At 41.2% G+C, this 27,652-nt stretch overlaps 1 long non-coding RNA gene across 1 annotated transcript; it reads right to left on the bottom strand.

The window, feature by feature from the left end:
• Nucleotides 1–1,242: 1,242 nt before the first annotated feature.
• LOC127492022 (uncharacterized) lies at nt 1,243–26,835 on the bottom strand. Its single transcript, XR_007920942.2, has 3 exons — nt 26,639–26,835; nt 25,223–25,292; nt 1,243–1,602 (listed from the first exon to the last, which is right to left on the bottom strand). It is a non-coding gene; the product is annotated as an uncharacterized lncRNA (long non-coding RNA).
• Nucleotides 26,836–27,652: the final 817 nt, after the last annotated feature.

The following is a 27,652-nucleotide window of genomic DNA, read 5'->3' as shown; positions in this document are numbered from 1 at the left end:
CCCTGCTACCCATGTGGGGGACTTGGAGGGAGTCTCTGATTCCTGACTTAAGCATGGCCCACCCAGATCCAGATTTTGTGGGTATTTGGTGACTGAACTAGTGGATGAAAGATTCTTTCTCTCCGGGATGCTCTGCCTTTCAAGAAGATGAAAATAAATAAATGAACTTTAAAAAAAATACCCAATAACAAAAGAATACAATGACCAATGTAAAAGAGAGTAGATTCTTGCTAAAGAAGGCAGGGCTACTCAGCCTTCCTCCTTTCCACTCTGTCTTCCTGGTTCCTTTCCCTCCTAGGCAGCCACTCTCTCCTTGCTGCATTTGTGCAGTCACATCCTCCTTGTGAATCTGTTTACTTTTATCTCTAATTTCACACTTTACACTATCATCATGATTTATTAACAGTCTCTCTCACTAGACTATCTTCTCCTCAAGGGCAGGGGTCAGGAGAAATGTCTAGGACAGGGCCTCCTACAGAACAGGTGTCAGTGAGTGTCGGCTGTGAGTCTGGAGGAGAGGCATCACCGTGCTTGTGATGGTCAGTGGTGCGTCCACCAGGTCCTCTTCAAGGATGGACTGTTAGTTAACCAGGTCTGTCAGTGGATAGCGCTCAGCTGATAGGGGGTGGCCTCAGCTGTGAGGAGCCACTCAGTCCAAAGTTATACCCTCCTGATTGTGGCCACATTTCCACCTGGCTGGGGACAACTCCAGAGGTCAGTCTTGCTTCAGAGCCTTTCTCTGGCTCTCAGGAGCCTATACTGCAATTTGACTTTTCTGTGTATCTTGTTTTTGCCCCAGCTTTGACATGTGTTTGTCACAAGAAGCACCCTAATGAATGTTCTGTGCTCTCAACTTAGAGTTTATTTCCAGGAGAACCTTACCTGTAACACTTCTTAGCTCAATTGAAAAAACTAAGAAGGTGGCACAGGCATTTAGCTTTGTGGTGAAGACTCTTACTACGACATCAGCTCCCATACTGGAGTTCCTGAGTTCGAGTTCCAGCAGTGGCTTCTGACTCCATTTTCCTGCCAATTCAGACCTCGGGAGGTAGTGATGATCGCTTGTGTTTCTGCTACTCACTTGGAGACCTGGATTGAGTTCCAGGCTCCTGGCTGTGGCTTCTCCTGGTCTTCGTATTGCTGGCATTTGAAGGATGATTTAGCACGCCGTTGGGATCAGCTTGTTTCTTTCTTGATCTCTCTGCCTCTCAAAAAGAAAAAAAAATAGAAGGAGGAAAGGAGGAGAAGGGACTAAGGTTGCAGATTTAAGCAACAGTATTTCTACTGTTGTAAATAGCATGGGGATTTAGAGGGGAATATACAAATACAGAAACTGAGAAGGCAGAGTAGTCTGTGAAAAGAATTGTCCCCAGATGAGTCCCCAGACCAGGTGCCCATCCAGAGCACCACCTCCAGGCAGTCACACCACCCCCAGCCTCCTGTCTACTTCTGCAAAGCAAGGAGTCAGATGGGGCTATCTTCAAGTCTCCTCTTGCCTGTAATCTTCTATCAGGCTGAATTTGATGCTCTGGGAAGATTTGGTGATGACTTGTGAACTGAAGGTTTCCAAGGTGACCTTAACTCTAAATCCAGGAAACAAACCTGAAGGAAAAGAAAATGTGCCATTCAGAGTTGCAAGCAGTGATAAAACATCCCACAGGGATTGTCCTTCTGACAACTCACAAGACATGCATGTAAAAAAGAGATTCCTTTGACAGCTGTTGTCTCAAGATAACTGACACCTTTCAATGGCAATGCATAAGAGGACAAAGAGAACATGACCTCAGCAGACAATGGAAATTAGGGAAAAAACAAGTTGAGATATTAAATCAGATATCAAAAATCATCATCACTGACACATAAGATGAAGAAGTTGGCAACAAGGAACATTTTCCAGTCTCAAAAGTAAAACTTATGGAAATCAAGATGTTTGGCCAAAAAATAATGTTGGAATCCTGCTCACTTTTATTTCTTTTTCATTCCAGGGCCCTCTGGTTTGTATTTTACCTTTAGTTAAAACAGCAGTCATTCAACAAATAATTACCAAATGCCTACTTATATCAGGCTTCTTTTGGTGCAATCAAAATAAGAAAAAAAAAGTTATAAAAAAGGATTTTTTATTACTTTTGTGAATAACCTGAATTACTTGTGTGAATAACAGAATAGGAGGAAAAGCAGAACTGAGCAGGTGCCCAATACAGGAATCAAGGAAGCTCCAGGGATTTAGCAGCAGGAACAGTAGGGTGTCTTTCCTGACTTCCAACCATTTCCATTTTGTTCCTCTTAAGACTCCATTTTCCAGGAAACAAGGAAATGGGCTAACTTGCTGGCTGGAAAGGTTATGAAGATTGGGTGATGGGCCATTCCCCAAAGGAAAACCAAAGGAAGGGGAAAGGATGGATGCTGGGCCAGCAAAAGTTTCACATGTTTCACATGTCTCCCCCACATGCTGTGTGCCTGCTACCAGTCCACAGGATGGCTATATACTGTAGAGAGGCACAGGCATGTTCTCAGGGAACATACCACTGGTGAGAAAGTGTAATAGGGTATTATTGCAGGAAGTGACTGACTGAGACCAGTGTTGCAGGTGGTGAAAGAATTCAGAGCAATGAAAGAGAGTGAGCAGAGTTAGTTTTATTGAACACATTGCAAGGCAGCAGCATGACAGACAGGACAGCTAGAGGCTGACTACTGCTTGCACGCTGCAAGGGAGAAGCAGGCAGCACAGCCACGGGCTGCCTGCTCCAACATGCGCTACAATCTAAGAGGCGTACTTTCAACTGCAGTGTCTTCTCTTTTAGGGTGAGATTTTCTAATGATTCAGCAGGTTTTCCCATTTGGTAATTTGCGTTTCTGGGAAGAGCTGGGGGAGCCTACACTCCCTCTTAGCTTTGGGATTTTCACAGTGCTCCAGGGCAACCCTCTACAGACTAGGCAGAGGGGATGTGGTAAGGGAGGAATGAGGAATGACTGCTAATGGGTATGGAGTTTCTTTATTTTCTAATATTTTCTAAAAATATTCAGGAATTAGGTAGCAATGACTGACATACAATTTCATGAATATACTAAAAAAATCATTGAACTGTTCATTTGAAAAACCTTATGGAATGCAAATAATATCTCTATAAAGCTGTTGCTTAAGAAAAAAATACAAGGGCCAGCACTGCAGCTCACTAGGCTAATCCTCTGCCTGCAGCGCCGGCACCCCAGGTTCTAGTCCCGGTTGGGGCGCCAGATTCTGTCCCGGTTGCCCCTCTTCCAGTCCAGCTCTCTGCTGTGGCCCGGAAGGGCAGTGGAGGATGGCCCAAGTGCTTGGGCCCTGCACCCCATGGGAGACCAGGAGAAGCACCCGGCTCCTGGCTTTGGATTGGCACAGCGCGCTGGACTTAGCGGCCATTTGGGAGGGGGGTGAACCAACGGAAGGGAGACCTTTCTCTCTGTCTCTCTCTCACTAACTGCCTGTCAAAAAAAAAAAAAAAAAAAAAACAAACCAAAAAAAACAACAACAAAAAAAAGAAAACAAAACAAAAAAAAGCAAGCTATGGCAAATACTGTTGCTTGGCCACTTACAATCTTTCCTAATCTGGTGTAATTCCTTACCTACTTCCTTTTTTTTATATAATTTATTTTATTTTATTTTATCTTTGACAGGCGGAGTGGACAGTGAGAGAGAAAGGTCTTCCTTTTGCTGTTGGTTCACCCTCCAATAGCCACCGCGGCCGGCGCACCGCGCTGATCCGATGGCAGGAGCCAGGTACTTCTCCTGGTCTCCCATGGGGTGCAGGGCCCAAGGACTTGGGCCATCCTCCACTGCACTCCCTGGCCACAGCAGAGAGCTGGCCTGAAAGAGGAGCAACCGGGGCAGAATCCGGCGCCCCGACTGGGACTAGAACCCGGTGTGCCGGCGCCACAAGGCGGAGGATTGGCCTAGTGAGCCACGGCGCGGGCACCTACTTTTATTACACAGTTTATGTATTTACTTTCCCAGATTTACTTGTAACTAGGAATGTCCAAGAGACATTTTTTTTTTTTTTTTTTTTTTTTTGGCCAGTACATGTCAGCAGAAATCTGCTAGAGGGTTCAGGAGAGAAAAATTGACTTTCTGATAAAAGGGACCAATGCCTCTGTCACTGTCCTTTCCCCTTACTTATGGTCCATAGGACATGATGTCTGATGCTGCAGAAGCCCATGAGTAGGAAACACGAAGCGAGAATAGTAGAGGAGAGGAATGAGCAAGCCTGGGCCTTAATATTATCCTTACGGGGCATCCTTCTGTTGGTACACTACTGTTAGGTTTATTGCCATTTGCAGATGAATGCATTTCTTTCTTTGTTTCTTAAAGACTTATTTTATTTTATTTATTTGAAATGCAGAGTTACAGAGAGAGAGGAAGAGACTGGAGGAGAGAAAGGTCTTCCATCCACTGGTTCACTACCCCAGATGGCTGCAATGGCCAGAGCTGAGCACAGCCAAAGTCAGGAGCTTCTTCTGGGTATCCCATAGGTGCAGAGGTCCAAGGACTTTGGCTGTCTTCCACTGCCTCCCAGGTGCATTAGCAGGAACTGGATTGGAAGTGGAGCACCTGGGACTCGAACCAGCGCCCATATGGGATAATGGGGTTGCAGGCTGTGGCTTAACCCATTACACCACAATGCTGGCTCCAAGGAATCTTCCTAAACCAGAGTCTGGGATGGACTCTAAGGACATGAATGAACTATGAATAGGTGTTTTCCAAATGGCAGTTGAGGTTTGGAGGGAAGGATGATCATTCTAGCAGTTATCTGTGCCCACTTTCCACATGATTGATTCCCATGACCTAGCCCAAGCTAACTTTTCTGAACCTGGTTAAATTCTGCAGAACTACTTTCACCTTCTTCCCTTTAAACTTAGTGAAAAGTGTTATTTTTATTATTATCATTATTAATTCTAGGATGATCATTCCTCTATGGTCTGATACATTGCAACACCCTCCCATCTATTTCAGGAATTTATCCATCAGTCAATCTGTTTTAAAAGTCAGTCCCTCTCTACTGTCTCTGCCCCACAACCTGCTTGTATTTTCGAGTTTCTCTAATATTAAGAAAAAGTCCTCCTGTATCTATTGCATTTTTAAAAAGCTTTACTTATTTCTCTGAATGTCAGAGTGACAGAGAGAAAAAGGAAGGGAAGAAGGGAGAGAGATATAGAATCTTCCTTTTGCTGGTTCACTCCCCAAAATGCCTGCAGTTGGGGCTGACCAAAGCCAAAAGTCAGGAACTCCATCCAAGACTTTCATATGGGTGGCAGGAACCCAAGAACTTGGGCCATCATCTGCTGCCTCCCAGGTGCATTAGCAGGAAGCTGGATCAGAAGCAGAGGCAGCGCTCAATCCCAGGCACTTCAATATAGGATGCAGATGTCCCCTGTGTTGGCTTAACATGCTGCACCAGAGTGCCTACTCCTAGCTATTGCATTTTCTTTGCTTGATAATTTTGCTCTGCCTTTTGTGTTTACTTTCTCACCTTCCAGTAACTGTCTCTTATGGATGTTAGATAGTTGCATTCACCACTGCACTGAAACTGCATTGACAAAGGTCACTGTAGGAGGTAGCTCCGCTGGTGGCACAGACACAGTCTGTTTTTTTTCTTTCTGATTTATCTTATTTACTTGAAAGAGTTACAGAGAAGAGAGGTAGAGCCTGAGAGAGAGCTTCCATTCCATTGATTCATTCCCCAAATGACTGCAACAGCCTGAGCTGCTGATCTGAAGCCAGGAGCCAGGAGCTTCTTCCAGGTCTCCCATGTGGGTGCAGGGGCCCAGGGACTTGGACCATCTTCTGCTGCTTTCCCAGCCCATAGCAGAGTGCTGGATAAGTAGAGGAGCAGCTGGGGCTGGAACTGGGGCTCATATGGGATGCACGCAGTGCAGGCTGGGGCTTTAACCTGCTATGCTACAGCAGTGGCCTCCACTTGTTCTGTTTTGTTCACCACTGTATGTCCAGTCCCCAGAGTAGTGCCCAGCATGTAATACTTGCTAGACAATAAATAAATGTCCTCTTAATCAAAAGCAAACTGTCTTCTTATCCTGACTGCTCAGTCGCTTTGTCATTTTTCACCACTTCCTTCTTGAAATATGCTCTTGTTTTTAATAACTATTTCTCTTTTAACTTTTTGTTATGGAAAATTTTAAGTATATAAAAGTAGGAAAAATAATCCTTTTTTTTTTTTTGACAGGCAGAGTGGATAGTGAGAGAGACAGAAAGAAAGGTCTTCCTTTTGCCATTGGTTCACCCTCCAATGGCTGCCACGGCCGGCACGCTGCGGCCAGCACACTGCGCTGATCCGAAGGCAGGAGCCAGGTGCTTCTCCTGGTCTCCCATGCGGGTGCAGGGCCCAAGCACTTGGGCTATCCTCCACTGCCTTCCCGGGCCACAGCAGAGAGCTGGCCTGGAAGAGGGGCAACCGGAACAGAATCCGGCTCCCGGACCGGGACTAGAACCCCGTGTGCCGGCGCTGCTAGGTGGAGGATTAGCCTATTGAGCCACGGCGCCGGCCAGGAAAAATAATCTTAAAAGTCCAGGCATCTATCACCCAGCTTCATCTCATGGCCAGTGCTGTTTTATCTAAATCTTCTCTCACTCTTTGTTCACACTAATTTGAAGCAATGCCAGACATATCATTTCACTCATGATTACTTGTTTATATTACTAAAAGAAAAGAGATATTTAAGAGAATGCAATCAGGGACAGGTGTTTGGCACAGTGATTAAGATGTCACTTGGGTTGCCTGCAACACAGGAGTGCCTGGGTTCAAGTCCTGACTCTGCTTCTGATTCTCACTTCCAGCTAATGTACTTTCTCTGGGCAGCAGGTGATGGCTCAAATATTTGGATTCTTGCCACCCCCAAGGGAGACACTGGTGGAGTTCTGGCTTCCTGACTTTAGCCTGACCCAGGTCCAACTGTTGAACATTTGAGAAGTGAACTAGCAGAAGAAAGCTCTCTTTCAGGTCAACAAATAAATAATATTTAAAAAAGCATAACCATAAAACCATCATTAGACAGTGAACAATGACTATTAGTTTCTCTATATTATCAGCTTCATTCTTTTTTGATTCTATTTTTTTGAACTTTTTGATTGTTTTTGGATGATGAGATGAGTATTTTTCTCTTTCTTTTCAGGCTGCAGGGATCCCACACCTCTGCCCTAGTCTTAAGGGGGGACTCTCAGGGTCATGTTCTGCCTGCAGCTTGTCTACCTCTATTGAGTCTGGTTGGGTCAGTTGGATCTAGGCTGAACTCTTACTTAGCAAACCTACGTGCTATGGCTGATACTCAAGCTGATTCTTTGACTTCAGCCACCTGACTCCCATGCCAGCCTCCCAATCAGATCGGAAGTTGGCAGGGAGTGAGGTGGGGTTGGGGAGGAAGAACTGGTGTTAAGCCCCATCAGCAGACTATGCATATTGCTTACAACTTGGAGAGAAATGTTAGACCAAAGAACTAAAAATTTGAAAGTGGCTGGGGCTGGGAGAGTTTACAGGGAAAATGGGAAAGCAATGTCTTTTTTGACTTAATCCTCTTACTAGATGACTCTTTAAAAAGTATACACATAGTCTGTTAATTGAAAACTTACTGAACACATCAACACAATTCAAAATCACCTCCACATACTTGCCCACCCCCTCTCTAGGAACATCACCATCTGCAGACACCTGGGAGTCCTCCTCCCTTCCTGACCTTCCCTCCCAGATCTAGATGGTGACCACATCCTCTGTATGTGTCCTGCATCCCCACTGTGCTTGGACTAATTCTTGTCCTTCATGTCTCTCTCCAGACCACTGCTGTAGCCCCTACCCAACCAGTAATGGGCTGGGATGTGTTTCTCAGATACTCAGGTTGAAGGCCTAACCCCTACTACCTCAGAACATAACTGTGATTGAAGATAGGGCATTAAAGAAGCAAGTAGGAGAAATGAGGTCTTGTGGCTGGAACCTAATCCAGTATACCTGGTGTCCTCTTGAGACAGCAGTTAGGGCATAGCATGCACACAGAGGGAAGACAGATTTTTGCAAACTGAAGTGAGAGGAGTCAGGAGAAACAGCCTGTCTGACCCCAGGATCTCAGACTTCCAGCCTCCAGAACTGTGAGAAAATGTTTCTGTAGTTGAAGCCACCCAGTCCTTGGCACTTTGTTATGGCAGCCCTGAAAAACGAATACACCACCTCCATGACTCCCTTGCCTTCTGAAATACTTTGTTGGAGCAAGGTTTAAAAAATGCACATCTAGGGTGCACCCTTAGCTTAACTAGGGTGGGCCTAATGCTTAACCAGTCAGTTAAGAAGCCCACATCCTATAGCAGAGTGCCTGGGTTTGACACCTGGCTCCAGCTCCTCACTGCAGCTTCCTGATAATGCAGACCTTGTAAGATAGGAATGACGGCTCAAGTGATTGAGTTCCACCACACATATGGGAGATCCAGACTAAGTTTCCAGCTCCAGGTTTCAGACCTCCCAGCCATTTAGGAAAAGAACCAGAGGAGGAGAATTCTCCCTCTCTGCCTGTCTCATTTTATGTCTCCCTCTTTGTCTCTTAAATACATAAATGCAAATTTAAAAAATAAAAATAAAAATAAAAAATCCACATTTACTCAAGTTATTCCCCTGCTTAAAATCCTTAAATGACTCCTCCATTGCTGCTAGATAAAAACTAATCCTTAGCATGCGTCTTCCTATTGCCCGTCATCTCACTCCCCTTGTACCTATGCCCCAGCTATTGTGAATGACTGCCACCCCACAAAGGGCTACTTTAGTTCATACTCTACAATTTTGGATGTGTACAAGAGTACTTCAGAAAGTGCATGGAAAATTGAATTAAAATATATGTTTATTTTGGTGCAAAAAATTGGAAATACACACATACTTGTAGTCTTCAAAAAGTTGATGTGAAATGCATATTATGAAAAAACTATGCATAAATTTAAAAAAATATTTGAATCAAAATGAACATCTTTTAATTCCATTTTTCTGTGATGTTATTTAACTGCCCTTTTTACCTTCCTAGTCCAGAAGAATTACATGCTTCTTAACAGCCCATCTGCTGTTGGAACAGCCATCTTTTTTACAAATCTCAGCTCAAGCCCCATGTCCTTTGGGACTACTTTCTTAGCCCACCCCTCCAGATAAATTGACTTCTTTCCTTTGCATCCATTTTATACCCTATAGAGAATTATATATAGAATTATTATATAGAAGTATATTCTAGGTTTGCAGCATTTTTATTGTCATTATTTTGTATCATGCCATGCTTCAAGGCATAAGCTATATTGTAACTTTGCATGCTCAGGGCATTCTGTAATACCTGAACCAGAATATGTGCTCAAAAAATGACGAGCCATTTACTGATGAAATCAGTGAATCTGTGTATCTGTGTCAGTGGAATAATTTATATGTTAGTTTAGCCTGCCTTGAGCCTCTGTTGTCAGATAGTAAATGTGGAAATTTTAAACTATACATGTAGTTATTCCCCAGTTGTTAAAGATTAATTAAAGTTGGGATTTGTTGTTTGTTCTGGAATCTGAATGTACACCAACAGTGAGTCACTTCTAACCCTTAGCATAGGGTTGTTTCTTCTTAAAACAGGAAATCAGGAAAATGTATTGCTGAAAAATACTTTGCTTTTAATAGTTTAAAGCATAAAAATTTTAATTGACACAATAATTGTATAATTTATATGGGTATGATATGATGTTTCTATACATGTTTACAATGTGTTAGGATCAGAATGGAATAATTGGCACATCCATTACTTCAGACAGTTGTCATTTCTTTGCCAACCACCTTCTTTTATAGGCAGGGAGATTGAGAAAAAGAAACTTGTTCCCACTGTCACACAGTGCATTGTTTCCACAGCTAGGCTGATGCACTTACATTGCCTCTGAAGAACAGACACACTGCAATTAGTGTAGTTTGAAGAAAAGGGAATTTAAATGTAATTCAACCAAGAAGAAAGCCAACAAATCTACATTTATAAAAGCAACAGAAAGACTTTGGCTCTTAAATTGTTTCTAAATAAAATACTGTGAATGAACTTCATCCAATATTGATATGTCCTTTGGCACTGGGCATTTTAGAGTATGTATTTGTTATTGCGAAAAATTGCATTTGAATAATGTATGACACAATGTAGATTCGAACTTCCTTTGAATAATGTATAACACGAAAGGTTTTCTTTATTCATTTAGTGCCTTTCTTTCAAGGAACTACAAGTACCTTATGCACTGTAGGTTAGGTGTGACTTGTTGCATACATACTTTTTCACTTAACCTTAGCATTCTGCATATCACAATACTACTGATTTGTGTTTATCAGACTAGCACTTAGTAGTCAAGAGACATCTTGACAAAGCGACAAATTTGTCTTGTCAACCCTATCATCAGCTAAGCTTGGAAGCACTACCTTAGAAGGGAAGAATGGGGAACTTGGAGTGGAGGGATTCTTGTTTGACTCTGAGTTGCACCAGTTGGGGAATTAAGACATTTCTGGGTTTTCAGAGGAGTCTTTAGGGCCAGTGGTCCCCAGGTTTCTGTGTGCAAGCCTGTTGTGATTCCTTCATGACAAAACATAGTTATGAAAAAATGAGTACTTTTATCATTGCTTTCAGAACGCAATGGTCAGCTCAATGAGAGCTTCAGGGAAGTATCAGAATTTTGTTTCTTTGGAGCTTCAGCAGTGCCATCCTTTGCATAGTGAGGAAGTAGTTATAGTGGTTGTAGGTCTGGGAACAGGAGAGGGTAGAAAGTTTCCTCAAGAATTATCATAAATAGGAGGTACCCACAGGACAAAGATCTGAGTCAGCTATTCAAGAATCATGGGATATACTCCTGAAGACTCTCCCAAATCACTAGGCAAGTTTTGAGAGGGGCTGAACATTCTAAATTGGGCACTAGGGTGGAATTCATTCACTAATTAGTAAACCTGCTCAGGCATTCATCTTCAGGCTAAAGATACAACATTGAATGAAAGAATAATTCAATGTGTGTGTGAGGGAATGATTAATAATAAATATGTTATAGGATTAACCTTATTTAGTATGTTATGAAGTAATACAGGCTATGAAACAAAATGAAGAAGTGGAGAATAAGTGGATTAGAAGGAAAGGTGTGAGGAAGAAGGTGATCTGACTAGAACTCATTCAGGAGGTAATACTAAATGAAGAATTGAGGGAGGGAAGGGAATTGCCAATCAGATACTTGAGAGAAGTGAAAGTGTGTGCTAGGCAGAAGACATAGTTAGAACAATAGTCCTAGGAGGGGAATGTAGTTGGCGTATTCCACTAGCTCCAAGAAAACCAATATTGGGTGGGTTGTTTAGAAAAATGATCTGGGGCCGGATCATAAGGACCTTGTAGGCCTTTGTAAGGACTTCTCTGATATGGAAAGAAAATGTGGCTTACTGAGTGGTGGAATTATATGATCATATTTAAGTTTAAGGAGAATCTCTTGGGCTGTAATGTTGAGAATGCTATAGACTCAGTTAAGAGAATATTGCAGTAATGTAGTCAAAAGCTTGAATAAGAAAGCAGTAGTGGAAATGCTGAGATATGGTGTGATCCTGCGTATAAGCTCCTTGAAGTCAGAGACTGTGTTCTCTTTATCACTGTATTCCAAGAAATTGGCAAGCAAATGTCTAGCGACAACAAATAAATGCTTGTTAAAGAAGAAATAAGCGACCTTTTGTCTTCATAAAAGTCAACCAATTATTTATCTTGAACAAACTATTTTAAATATTTAAAGCCATCTATTTCCCACTTAATGTCCTTAATTTTTTTGCATTAAACAGAGCATGACATAAACATCTATTAAGTAAAAAGAATATTAGCATAATGCAAATGTATTGTGGGGACATATATTTTTGCCTCCTCGTGAGATCTGTTCTCTGATCTATGTTATGTGCATAGCAAAATGGATGCAGTACCTTGCTACTCACTGTTGTCCCTCAGAATAGTAGCAATGACTTAGCTGGGGGCCTGTTAGAACTTCAAATCTCAGGGGCCAGCATGTCACCTAGTGGGTTAAGCTTCTTCTGCCTGTAAGGCCAATATGAGTGTTGGTTCAAGTCCCAGCTACTCTGCTTCTGATCCATCTCCCTACTAATTTACCTGGAAAAGCAATGGAGGATAGCTGAAATGCTTGGAACTCTGCCATCCATGTGGAAGTCCTAGATGGGGTTCTAGGCTCTTGGTTTTGTCCTGGCCCAGCCCTGGCCATTGTGGCCATTTTAGGAGTGAACCAATGAATGCAAGATCTCTCTGTCTTTCTCTCTCTCCCTGTCTCTCTCTCTGTAACTCTGACTTTTAAATAAATACAATAATTAATTTTAAAAAAATACAGGTAAATCTCATGCTCCATTGGCACTGTGCATCAGCTGAACCAGAGTCTGCCTTTCATCAAAACCCCCAGGTGATTCGTATGTACATTGAGGTTTGAAAAGCACTGTGTTAGAGCAGGGGTTAGCAAAGTGCTACCTGTTTTTTTTTTTTTAATAATTATTTTATTTATTTGAAAGATAGAGTTACAGAGAGAGGTAGAGCCAGAGAGAGAAAGAAGTCTTCTATTCCGCTGGTTCACTCCCCAAATGACCGCAACAGCCAGAGCTGAACTGATCCGAAGCCAGGAGCCAGGAGCTTCTTCTAGGTCTCCCACATGGGTGCAGGGGCCCAAGGAGTTGGGCCATCTTCTACTGCTTTCCCAGGCCATAGCAGAGAGCTGGATTGGAAGAGAAGCAGCTGGGGCTCAAACCGGCGCCCATATGGGATGCCGGCGCTGCAGGCTATGGCTTTAACCCACTGCGCCACAGCACCAGCCCCCTGCTACCTGTTTTTGTAAATAAAGATTTTTAGAACACAACCCTGCCCATGTGTTTACATATTAGCCATGGCTGTTTTGGAGTTAACATCAGCAAGGGTAAGTAGTTGCCACAGAGACCTTAGTAAGACTAAAGTGTTCACTATCTGGCTGCTGTGGGTAGCTGAGGGTAATTGTGTTGAAATTTAACCCCCACTGTGAGGTAATAATAGGGTGCAAACTTAGTGGTGAGGCTTTTGGGAGGTAATTAGGGTTAGCTAAGTTCATCACCACAGAGCCCCAATGACTGAATAGAGGTGGCTGCATAATGGAGGGTGCGAGGGGGAAGGGAGGGAGAGAGAGAGAGAGAGAGAGCAAAGGATATGGACATATGCACTCCCTCTTTCTGCCATCTGATGTCCTATACCACCTTGGGCCTGCCAGCAAGAAGGCCAACACCAGATATAGTCCCTCAACCTTGGACCTACAGATCTGTGAGCCAAAATAGGTCTATTTTTTTTTGTAATAAGGTTACCCAGCCTCAGGTATTTCATTATAGTAATGAAAAATGAACTAATACATTGGCCCTTTAAGAAATAGTTTGTAGTCTAAGGAGCTGAAATTGTTAATTGCCCTATTTTGATTATCACACATGTTATATATATATTGAATTATCACTATACTCCATAAATATGTGCAATTATTGTGTAAAAATTAAAAAATAAAGAAGAGTTGGCAGATTCTGCTTTTGAGTTACAGTTATTGCTGGTATTCTTAGGTGTTTTAATTTAACTGAAAAGTGATCCCTGTTAAATATAAGAGTGGGAATAAGGAGGGAGGAGATGAACAATTTGGGACATGCTCAATCTGAATTGCCCCAAATGGTAGAATTAGAAACATGCCAGGGGATTCCAATTCAATCCCATCAAGGTGGCATGTACCAATGCCATCTCACTAGTCAAAGTGATTAATTTCAGTTCACAATTGATCATAATGATAGGATTGAGAGTCAAAGGGATCACATAAACAAGACTAGTGTCTGCTAATACTGATAGAATTAAAAAAGAGAGAATGATCCAACATGGGAAGCGAGATACACAGCAGACTCATAGAATGGCAGATGTCCTAAATAGCACTCTGGCCTCAGAATTAGCCCTTAAGGCATTCAGATCTGGCTGAAGAGCCCATGAGAGTATTTTAGGCATGGAAAGCCAAGACACTGTAGCAAAAACAAACAAACAAAACAAACAAGCAAACAAACAAACAAACAAAAAACCAAAAACCTAAATGAAAATCTCTGTGAGTGAGATACTAGTGGAAAGAATGGGCCATCAAAGAAGGAGGTACCTTTCTCTGAAGGGAGGAGAGGACTTCCAGTTTGACTATGTCCTTGTCTAAATAAGATCAGAGTTGGCGAACTCAAAAGGCTTCCATAGTTTTGGCAACTCATGACAAGAGCCTAGGTTGATTACTGACTTCATAAATAAGAGTGTCAATTGTTAAAATCAACAACAGGAGTCACTGTGCACTTACTCCCCAAGTAGGATCTCTGTCCTTAATGTGTTGTACAATGTGAATTAATGCTATAACTAGTACTCACACTGTACTTTACACTTTGTGTTTCTGTGTGGGTGCAAAATCTTAATATATACTAAATTGATCTTCTGTATATAAAGATAATTTAAAATTAATCTTGAATGGAATGGGAGAGAGAGTGGGACATGGGAGGGTTGCGGGTGAGAGGGAAGAAGCCACTGTAATCCATAAGCTATAATTTGGAAATTTATATTTGTTAAATAAAAGTTAAAAAAAAAGAAGTCATGTGCCAGGTTGTGAACACTGCGGTCTAGATACAAATGTAAAGATTTATTTATTTTTTATTCTTTTTTGTTATGAAACATTATTTAATGATTTTGAATGTGAGTATAAATTCTTCTAAGGTAGTGTTGCAAATTGAGTAATGTGAATATCATTAATTGAAAAATTTTAAAGTTTATCATTTCATTATGAAAAAATTTTAATAAGAATAATTTAAAATGTTATATATGTGCTAATTATTGGAGCTTTGAAAGGCAGAGAAAGGGGCCGGCGCTGTGGCTCACTTGGTTAATCCTCTGCCTGTGGCGCCAGCATCCCATATGGGCTCCAGGTTCTAGTCCCGGTTGCTCCTTTTCCAGTCCAGCTCTCTGCTGTGGAGGATGGCCCAAGTGCTTGGGCCCTGCACCCACATGGGAGACCAGGAGGAAGCACCTGACTCCTGGCTTCGGATTGGCACAGCACACTGGCCGTAGCAGCCATTTGGGGGGGTGAACCAACAGAAGGAAGACCTTTCTCTCTGTCTGTCTCTCTCTCTCTCTCACTGTCTAACTCTGCCTGTCAAATAAAAAAAAAGGCAGAGAAAGAGAATGACATATTACCCAGATTTTAATATATAAAATAAAATATATATTTTAAGGGGCCAGCGCTATGGCATAGTGGGTAAAAGATGCCGCCTGCAGTGTCAACATCCCATATGGATACCAGTTTGTGTCCAGGCTGCTCCACTTCCAATCCAGCTCTCTGCTATGGCCTGGGAAAGCAGTAGAAGATGGCCCAAGTGCTTGGGTCCCTGCACCCATGTGGGAGACCCAGAAGAACATCCAGACTCCTGGCTTTGGATAGGCCCAGCTTGGGCCATTGCAGCCATCAATGGAGTGAACCAGCAGTTGAAACACCTCTCTGCCTCTCCATGAATCTGCCTTTCAAATAAATAAATTTTCAAGATATATATATATATTTACATGGTTAAAACAATATTTCATTTGTATTTTGTGTGCTGATTTTTCCCTTTCCATATTGCAAATCTGTTTTTTTTTTTTTTTAAAATTGGTGTATTTATTTGAAAGTTGAAGTTATGGAGGGGGAGAGGCAGAGGCAGAGAGAGAAGTCTTCCATCTGCTGGTTTACCCCATAAATTGCTGCAACAGCCAGGACTGGGCCAGGCCCAAGCTAGGAGCCAGGAGCTTCACCCATATTTCCCATGTGAGGAAAGGGGCCCAAACACTTGAGCCATCTTCTGTTGCTTTCCCAGGCACATTAGGAGGGAGTGGGATTGGAAGTGGAGCAGCAGTGACTTGAACCGGTGCCCATATGGGATGCTGGCATTGCATGAGGTGGCTTTACCCACTATACCATAGCGCCGGCCCCCACAATGTATTCTTTATTTTTTTAAAGATTTCTTTATTTATTTGAAAGTCAGAGTTACACAGAGAGAGAAGGAGAGGCAGAGAGAGAGAGAGAGAGAGAGAGAGAGAGAGAGGTCTTCCATCTGCTGGTTCACTTGCCAATTGGCCACAACAGCTGGAGCTGCGCCGATCTGAAACCAGGAACCAGGAGCTTCCTCCAGGTCTCCCACTTGGGTGCAGGGGTCCAAGCACTTGGGCCATCTTCTACTGCTTTCCCAGGCCATAGCAGAGAGCTGGATTGGAAGTGGAGCAGCCGGGACTGGAACCAGTGCCTATAAGGGATGCTGGCATTGCAGGTGGTGGCTTTACTTGCTATGCCACAGTGCCGGCCCCAACCCGCAATGGTTTCTTTAGTCTGCTGTGTCACCATTAAATTTGTAATGAAAGAATGCTTTACTCAGAGACAAATGAGTATGGAGTTTTATGGTGTCCTCACCTAGCTCTGTTGTGCAGAAATGCTCTATACTGGAGTGCAAAGCTCTGATCCAGTATGGGTCGGGAAGTTTTATTTGTTTCCTCAAGTTGCTGCAACAGAGTGCCACAATCTGAGTGGCTTTAAGCAACAGAGATGTATTCTTTGCCTTTTCTGAAGGCTGGAGGTCCCAAGTGAAGGTGTTAGCAGGAACATGCCCTCTCTGAAGGCTCCAGAGAACGATCTTTCCAGTTCCTCATAGCCCCAGGCATTTATTTATTGGTTGACAGAATACAAAATTTAGAAGATAAGCCCAATCTCTGCCTCCATAATCACATGGCATTCTCTCACTGATCTTTAAATAAAGACATCAGTCTCAAGGACCAATCCTCTACTGCTGTATGATCTCATTTTAATTGATGACATTTGCAAAGATATTATTTCTTAATAAGGTCATGTTAGGTGTCTCAGGTTTGCACTTCATCATATATTTTGATGGACAGAATTCAAACCATAAAACAAGACAAAGTAATGAGTGTGCAAGAAAGTAGGCTTTGTTTTCAGACATAGGAGTGAATATTCTTTATTTCTATGATAAAGAAGTTTTACACTACTTCTCTTGAAATACTCAGCTATCTTGTTCTATTTTTCTTTTTCCTCCACAGCTAGGCAAAAACAGCTCATCTTATTTTATTACTACCATTAAAAACATTATTTTAGAAAAATTATGAGTGTAATAACAAATGGCAGCTAATACTTGGCCTTGGTGTCAGGGGGATGTTAGGGTGTAGTGAACATTATAGCAGATTGAAGTATGCACCTGTATTTAAAGAAATAATTGCTACTCAGCTCCTGCAGATTGGTACTAAAAATAAACATGGGCCCAGTGGATGTTCCCTCCTGTAAATGAATCATATATTCCTGCTCTGATGAACTCAGACACATGACATATGTCACTTCCAGGCAGAGACTTTAAGAAACAGTGCATAGTTCTGTAGGTTCTCTTTTTCTTTTCTTTGAAATCATGAGAACATGTTTTACGATAGAGCCTCTGGCATTCACCTTGGGTGGTACAATAAGAAGAAGCCCTTTCAGCCTATTATGGACATACAATATGAATAACAGAGTTTTTTTTTTTGAATATTGAGAGTTTGGAGCTCATGTGTGTCTCAGAACAGCCAATATCAACTGATACAAACTGTACACTGGACTTCTTAGAAATTTTCTAAATTTTACATTTGTAATCAATTAAACATTTTACAATGATATTTGTTTTTTAATGAGGGCAACGCAGCTGCAAATATCACAGGCTACAGAAAGTTTATGCTCAGAGAAATGTTTTGCCTCACTTGCACCCACTTCTGAATCCTGCCCCCCAGGCTGGATTGCACGTTGCCCTCTAATGTTGCTCTCGCCATCATCCTGTGTTAGAGCTCCTCTATCCTAAATGTTGGCTCGTCCTTTCTGCTTTCCTCATTCTCGGTGCTGAAGGAAGAGTGTATGGGAGGTAAAAGTTCATCTCTGTGTGTTTGGATATTTCTGACTTCACACTTATTTAATAGTTGGGCTGAGTGAAACACTTGTGTCCAAAAAAATAATTTGCACTCACAATTTGAAAATATTTTGCCACTAGATTTTAGCATCCAATATTGTTAGAATTCTAAAATTTTTACTAGCTGATAGAATAAAAAAGGGAGTGAAGGATCTAACATGAGAAGTGAGATACACAGCAGACCCATAGAATGGCAGATGTCCTAAACAGCACTCTGGCCTCAGAATCAGCCCTTAAGGCATGCAGATCCGGCTGAAAAGCCCATGAGAGTATTTCAGGCATGGAAAGCCAAGACACTCTGGGGGAAAAACAAAAAACAAAAAACAAAAAACAACTAAATGAAAGATCTCCGTGAGTGAGATCCCAGTGGAAAGAACGGGTCATCAAAGAAGGAGGTACCTTTCTCTGAAGGGAGGAGAGAGCTTCCACTTTGACCATGGCCTTGTCTAAATATGATCAGTCAGTGAACTCGGGGGGCTTCCATAGCCTTGGCAGCTCATGACAAGAGCCTAGGGTGATTACTGAGGCCATAAACAAGAGTGTCAATTTGTTAAGTCAACAACAGGAGTCACTGTGCACTTACTCCTCATGTAGGATCTCTGTCCTTAGTGTGCTGTACATTGTGATTTAATGCTATAACTAGTACTCAAACAGTATTTTTCACTTTATGTTTCTGTGTGGGAGCAAACTGTTGAAATCTTTACTTAATGTATGCTAAACTCATCTTCTGTATATAAGAGAATTGAAAATGAATTTTGATGTGAAGGGAAGGGGAGAGGGAGTGGGAAAGGGGAGGGTTGCGGGTTGGAGGGATGTTATGGGGGGGAAGCCATTGTAATCCATAAGCTGTACTTTGGAAATTTATATTCATTAAATAAAAGTTAAAAAAGAATTCTAAAATTTTTGATTTCCTGTTCCCGATTGTTTGAATGATTTCAGTATCTCATTGCTAAAGCCTGTTCTTCAGGTTGATGACACTTCTCGTCCTGTCCTCTTTGTCATTGGGAGGGCATGCAGCAGTCCATGGGGCATTATCCATGGGGGCTATATTCCAAGAATTTCAATGGATACCTGAAACTGAGAGTAATACTGAACCCTATATAGAATACATTTTTTTCCTATGTGTTTTTCAGCATTTCAACGTAGCACCAGTGTTTAATCTGTCCTGCCATGTTTCATGCCCTGGTGCCTCCTTTGCTTCACAATTCTTATGTTTCAGGGCTATTGAAGTAAAATGAGGTTTGTTGAATACAAGCATTGTGATATTATAGAACTTGATCAATAACTGAGACAGCTACAAAATTACTATTTGGCAGGTAGCATATATCCAGTGTGGATCAAGAGATGTTCACATCCTGCACAGGACAGATTGAGAAGGCACAAGGCTTCATCATATGACACAGAATAGTGCACAATTCAAAACTTATGAAGTGTTTATTTCTGGAGTTTTAAATTTAATATTTTTGGATTGACCAAAGGTACTCGAAAGGACTTGAAGTCCCAGAACCAAAATCATGTTTGAAAGCAAACTACTATTTCTATTCCTTTGCTATTAATTTAGAGACATTTCATAAAGGAGTGAGATAAACTTGTACTTGATCTGCCATGTTTAATTATAATTGAAAGCATAGCGAACAATGATAACAGAAAAACTGTTACACACAGTCTGGGCCTCTTTGTGGGCTGCTCATTTTTATTTTAGGTCTATTTAAGCTTTAGTTTGGCTTACTTTTATTGGTGATCCTAGGGAAATAACACAAATTAGATACTATAGGTTTCAATATTCTTGAAATATTTCTTTGTCTATATTGTTGTTCACCTATTTTCTTCACCGTTTCATTTTAATGTCTTACACAAATAACAAAGTAGAGACTCTTCAATCATGACATCAATATCTTTGGCATTCAGAAACGAATCAGCAATGTTCCAGCATCATTTGAGTATCTAGTGTAATTGAAACCAATCTTCTCCTATAGCAACGGATACTTTCATGTTGAAAATATCTGTATACCCAAATGATTATAAAGGCTTAGCTAATCCCCACCCCCCTTGTCTCCTTGTTAGTGGAAGTTCATGCTAATGGAATCTGACTGATTTAATGTTAATGAATTACTCTCTGTGGCTAGGTGGCTGCATTTTCTCTCAAACACTGAAGTCAGACTTGTAGCTATGTTTACTGTTGCCTTGCCACTTGTCTTTCAGTTGCAGAAGGTATCTGTTCCATTGCAATGTTGGGTTGGTATGGATGTCTAATTAACTGTATCTATACAAATTCTTTCCCTGTATTCTTTTATTCCATAATCCTATTCAAAACCCGATCCCAGGAGAAATGGCATGTCCTCACCAGCTCTGCAAACCTTTCATGAAGAAGTTTTCTTTCATTCTGGACTTGGCTATATAAACAGAGGTGTGAAGAGTCCTCTTCAGTGGCTGAAGGAGTCTAGTGTTTTTTCCTGTCCTAAGGTGTGAAGCCCCAGGGATCCCACCTCCTTGGCATTCTAAGGAGAGATTCTTGAACACACACTGCTGTGTTTATGACCAGCCAGCCTAGTTTGCCTGGCACTGAGAGGTGTCTCAGGACATAGGATCTTCAGTCTAAAAGCAAGAAAGTCCTAGTTGGACTTAGTTCCGAGGAATGACTCACCCTATGACTCTAAGACCAGGAAGCACATGAAACCTGATAGAATTGAGACTTACCCAAACAACCTGCAAGCTAGATGGAGAAATTCTAGACATTAATAGAAAGACTAGTTTAGGTTGGTTATTGCCTAACACTCAGTCCCATCTGGGCAGCTGGTTAAGTCTAGATTATTGGATCATTTCTATAGTCCCCATGCTGAGAGAGTTCTGCACTCCAAAAGCTCTTGCTCACTTTATTTTCTCATAATTAGCTCCCTGTTCATTTACAGGATGTGCTGGATGGCTGTCATCTGTCAAAGCAAGAGCCATGGCACCAACATTGGGAGTAAGAGCAATGAATTTACCACAGCCTGTTTATTATGAATTCGCATCTATGTGCTTTCATATATTTGAGCACTCTGATTATAATTTTATTCTCTTCATTAATTGGGATAGAATAAAAATCAAAGAGGAAAAAAATGGTAAGGATCTCTTGCCTGTGGCTTCTTCCTCCTTACCAATCCTACCCCTCTTTTACTTTTGGTCCAAAGAAAGGAAATTCTGTCAGGCTGTGTCTTTTCTGAGGATGGTTGTGGCTGACTAACAATTTCATCTAATTGAACATATTTGACTTCTCTTTTTTAAGATCTTGTCTGAGCCCATTGGAAGTCTTGGAGACAAAGTCAGGGCCCAGGACACCCTGAAGCATGTATTCCTCCTGAAATTAAGTCTTCACATCATGTACCCTGTGATCCTGTCCATCAGAAGTTGGGTGTCACTTCTTACCTGGTGGTTTTGTTCTCATAAAATTAATTTCTCCTAAGATCTACTCAGAGGCAGAAATAATTATTATTGGCTCAATTACACTATCTTAGGAGACAAATCTGGAAATGAAAACATTCTTATGACCAGGTCATTGAATCAGTCCAAAATACTCTCTAAATTTATTGTAATAATTGAAAACATAATAACCAAAATATAGTGAATGTGTTTCATGCTTTCTTATCCCAAATTAAGGTAATCACAACAGAGCTTAAAAAGTCCTCTATATAGACAGAAACTCTAAACTTTCTCTCTATATTACTGTAATTAATTAATTTTCTATTATTTGTTCTGTGGGTTAATGGGGAAAATTTTTCATAAACCTTTTTTAGCACTTGTGACACGTCAATCATATGCCAAATAATTCACACTATTTAAACAAAATAACTACATAGTAATATTGGAATTCATATCCCATTCTTGAATGAGTATTTGAGTAATTTGCCTAGGACCAATCACCTCATAATGGAAGAACTATGCTATGCTCTTCCATGGGCATGATCCAATGCTCATGGGCTTTTACCTATAATATACTGAGTGGTGCTAATCCCATCCTTTTTGCATGACCCTGATACATGGTATGTGAGGAGGGTAGGATCATTCACATATAGAAGAATGAAAGAAAGAAGGAAGGAGGGAAAAGATAGTATCCATCCTTTCTGCACTTGCTGATTCCTTAGTAATCAGCCAATCTCTCTCTTTCTCTCTCTCTCTCTCTCTCACTCTTCCCCTCTCCCGCTGTCTCTCTCACATTCCCATATCTGAATCTTTTTCTGTATTTTTCAAAAGCAAGATTTACAATATGAATTCTGGATAGAACATGAATATTAATTTTCTTTAATTCCTTCATATTTGCTTAATCTTGTATTTTGTCAGCTTTCCCACTTGATTCTATGTGGAACTCCCAATTGGTACAGGAAGTTTTGGCCTTTTCTAGAACCCCTGAAATACTCTCTGCTCCCATCCTCATCAATTTTCTATTTTTCTGGTTTAAATCAGTATTTTCATTGTGTTACTCACTTAACTTTAAATTCTGTCTAGATTCACATTAAAGATCATTATCGTTCTACCTGTGACCCTACCAATACATTCTGTTTGAGTCACAGGGCCCTATTAAACCTTTTGTTTTCTGGGATGAAAGTATTCCGAGTATTCTTTCATATTTCAAATTTTGTCTAATTTGGCCTTTGTTACCGTGTAGTTCTCATTCCACTATTTTCTCCTTTCCACTACATAATTATTCCCTAAAATATGCTAATTTTAAGCTGGTGATTTGGATGCTATTTAATTACTTGGATTCATGTCTTCTATTTATAATTTTTATTCTGTCCATATGAGGTCTTTGCATTGTATCCTACCTTATTATCATCTGAAAATTTCATCAGATACTTTATATGTATTTCTTTTCCATTATTAGTGTTCAGTCGTCATGGATCACCAAGAGGCTCAATGCCAGGAAATTCTCAGGAGAAGACATAATGCTTGTTTGGTAGGAATTGTTGAAAATGTTTCCAAATTAGTAAAATAGTTTTAAAAAGGGTTGCTACTTGCTTTTTTGGTATAGCTCCCTTTGCCCTGTCCTCATGGAAATATATTGACTTATTTCATTCTATGATCTTTGATGCATTTTTAGTGCATGTCACAAGTCTCTAACTTCAAGGGATGCTTCCCTAAAATATTTGGGTAGAAATTAGTTGTCATACATTTGTCTCTAAGTTGTTCATTTGGCAGCTATGTCTCTGAATAGCAGTTTCTCTGCAGTTACTTTGCAATAAACACTGTTCTCTTTGTTCTTGGTGACTGACTGGAATTCTACGACCATGTCCTTTTTAGTATGGTAGTACCATCACCTTGCTCTCAAACCCCATGGATTATAAACTCCATTAGTACAGGGCTGAGTTCTTATTTTTTTTTTTATCAATTTTTACCTATTTATTTGAATGGTAGAGAGTCAGAGATATGAAAGACAGAGAGAGATCCAGAGATACAACACCCATTTGATGGTTCACTTCCCAAATGCCCTTAACAGCCAGAGCCTAGACACAAGTTGGGAGCCAGGAACTCAATCTGGGTCTCCTATGTAGACAACGGGGAACTGTCATCTCCTGCTGCCTTCCAGGGTGTGCTTTACCAGGAAACTGGAATTGAGAGCAAAACTGGGCCTCAAACCCTGGCATTTTGATTATAGGATGTGGACATGCCAAGTGGCATCTTAACCATTACATTAAAAGTCTGCCCTTGGGTTCTCATTTTTTGGTGATCATGTTCCAGGCACTCAGCACAATGTTTGTCCATAGTAGATTCATATACTATATGTTCTGGGTGAATGGCTTTAATTATTTGTTATTTGTCAAGCACAACAATACTGAGCATTGGGAATCCAGTGGTTATGAAGAAATGAATGCTTTCTTATAGGCTATGGTTTGGCAGGGAAAGTTAAGAACTAAAGAATTAGAATAACATATGATAAGTGATATGCCATGTTGATGAGACTGATGGAAATTGTGCAAGGGAAGATTGTAGCGCGGGGTTAAGTAAATATCTAAGGACTCTAGCTGGATAGTGAAAGAAATGATATCAGAATGTGGTGAGAAATAGGATGGGAGAGGGAGTGGGAGATGAGATGGTTGGGGGTGGGAGGGAGGTTATGGGGGAAAAAAACCACTATAATACAAAAGTTGTACTTTGGAAATTTATATTTATTAAATAAAAGTTAAAAAAAAAGAATGTGGTGAGAGAGGGGCTGGCACTGTGACATACTGGGTTAAGCCACTGCCTGCATGGCTTCTCATATGGGCACTGGTTGGATTCCTAGCTGCTCCAGTTCTGATCCAGCTCCCTGCTGATGTGCCTAGGAAGGCAGCAGAACATGGCCCAAATGCTTGGGCCCCTGCACCCATGTGGGAGATCTAGAAGAAGCTCCTGGTCCCTGGCTTCTGTCTGTCTCAGCTCCAGCCATTGCAGCCATTTGGAAAGTGAACCAGCAGATGAAAGATCTCTCTCCCTGTTTCCCCCACCCACGAAATTTTGCCTTTCAAATAAATAAATCAAGTTTTTTTTTGTTTTCAAAAAAGCATGTGGTGAGAGAGAGAGAGAGTAGAGGGTCTATGACATGAAGAAAGTATTGAGTGAAAGAATTGGAGCAATTGATATTGTGGTCAGAAACTGGGATATTTGGCTCTTTAGAAGTTCCAGGTAAAATCTCAGATCACTGTTTGATGTGGGATAAGATAGCCTGTAGCAGAAAATCGCTCAGAATAGTTCAAGGAACTGATGTCAGAGGCTGAGCTGGCTCACCCACATGGCACTGATTTTATTTGGAAGAATCAGATAGTCTATATTAAAATATCAGTGAAATATCTCAATCTTTTCTTCTTCTAGGAAACAGATCACCTCTTTTGAGTCAGGTTGCTGTTCTAGGAGCACCCATGCATCTCTGTCATGCCTGGGACGACACTTGTCCCAGTGAATGGTCATTGCCCTTTTTCATGTTAGTGAAGCATTTGAGAGCAATAGGCCTTTGAGGATTGCATTGTGCCTCCAGTTCTAGCAGAAGAGACAGTGCACAGAAGTGCTTGGTACATATTTTTGAATGAATAAGTTAATGAATTCAGTTTCACTAGTAGCTTTAGTTACAGGGGTAGGTTGGTGGAGGAGCTCAACATTATCAGAACCTACTTTTTCTTCTTTCCATTTTCAAACTGCTTCCTTTGGTTTAGCTTTGTTTTTAGACATCTCTCTGTTTATGCTACAGAAATGGAAGCAAATCTTACCTTGCTCTGTCCATTGTTTCCATAGTTAGGTATGTGCACCCCACAGAGTACAAAACATGACTCCATGCATCTGAGATAAGAGTAGGAAAAGTCTGGTTACCTGAAGGGAAATCAAGGGGGTCATTATCTAAAGAAGGGTGAATGGGTCCTGGCTGGCAGTAACCATAGACATCTCCCACAAAAGCCAGCAATAATTATTTCTCTTATGGAATCAAGAAGTACCAACTGCAAGAAGTCCAGAAGTTGGGCCTTGTTTGCTCTTCAGAGCTTGGAAGTCAACACTGAGGTTTGTATGAAGGTCACATGCCTTTGTTCCTGATGAGCTGCTCACTCTGACTTCTCAGAATCTCAAGGTAGCTGAACTACAGGGTCTGCAAGCTGCTGTGAGTCGAGCACAGTGGCTGTCCTAGGCTATCTCTTCATTCGGAATTCTTTTAAATTATGGGGGGGGGGAGCTATTGTAATCCATAAACTGTACTTTGGAAATTTATATTTACTAAATAAAAGTTAAAAAAAAAAATCTGCTTGGGCTGGCACCGCGGCTCACTAGGCTAATCCTCCGCCTTGCGGCGCCGGCACACCGGGTTCTAGTCCCGGTCGGGGCGCCGGATTCTGTCCCGGTTGCCCCTCTTCCAGTCCAGCTCTCTGCTGTGGCCAGGGAGTGCAGTGGAGGATGGCCCAAGTGCTTGGGCCCTGCACCCGCATGGGAGACCAGGAGAAGCACCTGGCTCCTGCCTTCGGATCAGAGCGGTGCGCCGGCCGTGGAAGGAAGACCTTTCTCTCTGTCTCTCTCTCTCGCTGTCCACTCTGCCTGTCCAAAAAATAATAATAATAATAATAATAAAAATCTGCTTATGTAATATAAGCCAAAAAAATGCACTGACAGGGACATAATAGTGACTTCCGACAGAAATTAGACTTGCACAGCTTCTAATGAATAGCCTCACTGCTGAAAGCAATGACACTGTCTTGGTGGAGAAAGGAAGATAAAAGTACAGGAATTAGTGTGTGTGTGTGTGTGTGTGTGTGGGTGTGGGTGTGGTGAAGCTGAGAATCACTGAAAGCTGTAGACGAAGAGAAAGGGCCATAGTAGATTTCAAGATGACAGAAATGTTATATCTTGGAAGCCAGAGGCTAAATCTCTTCAGGGTATTTAGCCATGCACAATGATCTAATAATTGAAATCACTTACAAAATATAAAAAGCCTCAATGGTAGAAAAATAGCAAAATCCATTTTAGAACCTAAATCTTAGGAAGGGAGAAAAATAAAGCAATGGACAAGTTACCATGCAGAACAGACATGAGCATGTTCTTTTTATCTCTTGGACAGGATTCTCCCAGGGTTTGGGCCATTTAAATTCTCTTCCCACTTACAAATTACTTTAACATTTCTAAGGGACACAGATGTCTCTTACATTGATAAGTGGAGTGTCAAGCGTCACTTCCAGTAACAGGAAAAGAATCCACAGTCTTTAATTTTTACATCTAATTGACTTCAGTTGAGGTGTAGTCAAATGTATATTATTTCTTAATTTGACACCTTCCATTTAAGAGGTCTTATTTTATAAGTGTCAGAGTCACAGGTGTGAAATTAGTCACTGGGAAGGCTAACTGTTCCAGATTCTTTTGACCTTATGGCTGGAAGGAATTTAATTGTAACCTCATAAAAAGAAAGGAATTCTGGCCACTAGGGAAGATGATTACATAGTCAGTGACAATGTGAACTTGAATGGCTACATTAGCTCTTTAATTATAATGAATCAGGAAGAAATGTTCAAGGTTGGAAAGGAGGCACTTGGTAGGGATAATGACAAGCACTTATGCAAATAGTATCAACACTGTTAGAATGAAGAGGCTGGAGCTTCTTGGGTCCCTGGAGAGGTCAGCCAGGAGAGATGTGCAAGAGCCACAAAAGATTTGACATTTGTCTTTACAGGCATCCTGTAAAGTGACACATTTCTGTTCACTAAGTCTCAGGTGTTATGGGGTGTTATTTCTGTTCACTAAGTCCCAGGTTTTTTTTTTTTTTATAGCTGGTTCTGTTGTCTTCCCCCCTGGAATGTTTCATGATAATTTAGTGGTAACTTCCAAACATGTGAATGGAAGGGGAAATAAAATAAAATAGCTGAGACCAAAATATCAAAAGCTCCTAGTAACTTTTTTTAATATAAGTTCTCACTAGTAAAAAAATTAATTGCTTTGTTTGTTTTATTCCCAGCCCTGGCTTCAATTTTCACCATCTCAAGGCATCCAGGGCTATTTTTAATGCAGAGAAGATAGTCATTAAGACTAGATGAATAAAGTAATGATGGAAGGAATGGTTGGTTATGGGGCATGAATGTTGTAAAAGAGAAATAAAGCAGCTAAAAACTGAATTAAGAAAAAGAGCTTCAATATTTGGTCTCAATTTAAGTCATTTTCTAATACTG

This window comes from Oryctolagus cuniculus, chromosome 9, assembly GCF_964237555.1.
Source record: "Oryctolagus cuniculus chromosome 9, mOryCun1.1, whole genome shotgun sequence".
NCBI classification, from domain to species: domain Eukaryota; kingdom Metazoa; phylum Chordata; class Mammalia; order Lagomorpha; family Leporidae; genus Oryctolagus; species Oryctolagus cuniculus.
This window is presented reverse-complemented; position numbering and strand designations above follow the sequence as displayed.